The sequence below is a fragment of the Penaeus monodon genome, chromosome 25 (assembly GCF_015228065.2).
Source record: "Penaeus monodon isolate SGIC_2016 chromosome 25, NSTDA_Pmon_1, whole genome shotgun sequence".
Classification (NCBI taxonomy): domain Eukaryota; kingdom Metazoa; phylum Arthropoda; class Malacostraca; order Decapoda; family Penaeidae; genus Penaeus; species Penaeus monodon.
This window is the reverse complement of record NC_051410.1, coordinates 30,083,618-30,086,702: the sequence shown is the minus strand read 5'-3', so window position 1 is coordinate 30,086,702 and position 3,085 is coordinate 30,083,618. Positions and strand designations below refer to the sequence as shown.

The 3,085-nt window shown below is 38.1% G+C and overlaps 1 protein-coding gene across 1 annotated transcript in view; it reads right to left on the bottom strand.

The window, feature by feature from the left end:
* LOC119589138 (alpha-(1,3)-fucosyltransferase C-like) overlaps positions 1-3,085 on the bottom strand; it is a gene marked incomplete at its 3' end in the record, with an annotated part of 26,164 nt that overhangs the window by 623 nt on the left and 22,456 nt on the right.

The following is a 3,085-nucleotide window of genomic DNA, read 5'->3' as shown; positions in this document are numbered from 1 at the left end:
GTAATCACTACATCCGAGCAACTGCATGGAAAATTTACAAGATTATGGCTTCTGTTCACGTCCTCCTTCCACTTTCTGCTGAATATTGTCATGAAATATTCCGTGCTCATCATTTCCCTTCCCTTACAGACTGAATCTTATTATCCCAGAAGAATATTGAATTTTATGTCCCCGTGATTACATTGCAATCTTGAATTTTCTTTGTCAGTAATTGAAAGTTATAACCTCCCCATTCCTGATTCCTCGTATTCGTAGTTCAAGATGCAGGGTATCTTGACGGAAGACTGCTTCGAACACGCCTGGTTCTGCACCAGAATACTTTGTATGTTATAGTTTCCATCAAGCTCAGCCTTCCCAAATATAATGTCAGTAACCGCGTCCAGTGACTGATAAATGAGGATTTACACATTTGTATTAATTACTATCATCTCATTCTAGACCTACTGATTACCACTATCTTTCCACGCAATGCCTCTATTTCAACACAACAAACCTGTTGTCAACTATTATCCTCGACGTACACTCATAGCTTTAGGGGAGACACAATATGTAGTATTTCTTCAGGAACCTACAGTGCCTCCCTTAACATGCCCGACATATTAGCCCCTGTATTGTACTTGAAAAAGCCCTGAAGTGCTCCTTCGATTGCATTACTGTTTATGACATTTATGCAAAACACTTGGTGGAATTCATCCGGCCCTTGCTTTATGTGCTCCATTAGTCTTCCACAGGGACGATATTCACGAAAGATCATAGACTCCGAAATTTGTCTTTGATAAAAAAAGTCTTTGGCTCCGATAATCTGTCTATGACTTTCGCGAAAATGTCCTTAGCACCCGATTTTTATCTATGAATCGGCAGAAATTTAAGACAGGCCTGGAGGTATCCCACAGGCGTAAGTCTTTAAATTGTCCTTATGTGCAGTCGACAACAATAGTGCGGTTTTACAGTTATAACTCCGCATCGATAATGATTTGGAAAACTCTCTTGACTTTTTTATCTATTGTCAAACGTTAGTGAGAAACGTTTCCTCCTTGTTTACTGCAGTTTTTCCCATAGATGAATACAAGCTGACGCAATGATAACAAATGTAAATGGTGCCACTTCAGTGGGTAATATTTCAGGCATTATATACTTGATTCACTGCAATAGTAATTTGATTTCAATATTGTATGATAGGGCCTTTTAAGATGCGAATATTAAAACTAATTAAGTGTTGACTTTCAAATGTGGCAACAGAACGATTGAAAGACGAAATCACTAAGAACGAGTGATGGAGAAATTCTACGACGATCTTGGGGTCAAGGTCTGTGTTTAACGACAGTCCTTAAATTTGACAGAGGAAATTTTATGGCCTTTCGAGAATATCGCTCCAGATGAAGAAGTAAAAATTCAGCTTACTTCTGTGAGATAAAAGAATACAGAGAGACCAAGCCTAGTGGAGTTAATGCTTATTAGACGTTCATACCCAAGAGGGTTGGTCCCGGCTTACCAAGTGCAACGTTATGCCTGAGTTGATCCATGAATTGTTTCAAATATCTTATATCTCATCTTATTTTATTTTTCACATTACTGTTTGTTATTAGAGATTCGTGGCATTGTATGCTACCCTTTTAAGTACGTATATTTGCCAATAATTTAGGGCCTCCATTCTAATTATACGAGACATATTCTATGCATTTCCAGTTGTAAGACGTCATATGCGTGTGAGTTGTTGGTGAAGAAGGTAAATTTTTTGCAATTGGTTCATGGAAGACGTATATTAATATGTAAATTAGATAGATGTCAGACAGGTTAATTAAACCTTAAAACTCCAGAAAGAGCCAGCTTACAACTACCTTTACTGAGAACATCACTCATTCTTCAAATCGCTTCCTCCTGTTCATTTTATTCGGTCAGTTTTTTAAGAATATAGTATCCTATGATTCATGTTTAGTAATGTAATATCTTCAACTTAGCCTCTCTAGTCTTATTTATGTTTAATTCTAAAAGTGAAATTCGTAATTAGTAAATCACCCTGAAAATGAACATCGGAGCATTAGCGTTCCCTGGTGTCTGAAGTTAACTTAATATGATACAAGTGCAATCTTACGTAAACTTGCCGTTAGAGGATTGTACAAACGTGTTGCGATGTTTGTAGAGGTACGTTGTTGTTAGGTGTTGAAAACCTTTTTGAAAGTTGTTCGATAGTCTCTCACTAGACATGGAGCTGCAATTAGATTTCTGTTAAGGACGTTGCGAGTCTGTTACCTGCTACCTTTATAGTCCGTTGTAGGACGTTGTCAACGAACGGGCCCGAGCTCCTTGAGTGGAACCAACTAGAAATGAAAGCTGTGGTTATCATAAATAGCATGTTCGTATGGGGAGCGTCTTTCTTCACTTGTTCCTTGTTCTTAACACAGGATACAATGTGGACTAAAGCTATTATGGTTTAGGAACTTTTGTGCTGCAAGAAATTAATGATATGATGATATAAAATGCCTTAGTCGATAGGTGTTTATCGAAGTCAAATTCCGTGTCAGTTTCAGAGAGCATTATTTTCGCTGTCTCATGAGTGAGAGCGAAGGGCTTTCCCTCCCGCGGGAGACAGGTAATCGACACTGTTCTTGCTCTGCTTCCCTTCGGTATATGTATTGCGCAGATTGATCTTACACATGCGTCTTTGTCCGCTATTTTGCTTGTAGTCTTCTTTGTATACGTACATAATGTATTACTGAGCGATGCTAATAACTATACCGTACGGACTTGATTGGAAGCGTTATAGACCCAATCTTACATTAAGGAATTCCGAAATGTTGGGTTGTATGATATATAACTGCCCTCGATGTTATAACTGCTTTACTTTGCCAATGCTGCTAATTTGTAATATACCCATTCGCACAAATTTACTACTAGTGATTTGCTTCCATTCCATACACTGATAGTAGCATCCAAACGACTGAGAACTTTACACGTGATCAATCTCACTATAAACTTACAGAGTAAAATTGGGGTCAGCATCATAAACGACAGTGAAAAGGACCAACAACACATTGGCCGAAAATTGATCAGCTATCAGATACGGATAACGCATTTCTATTTTTTC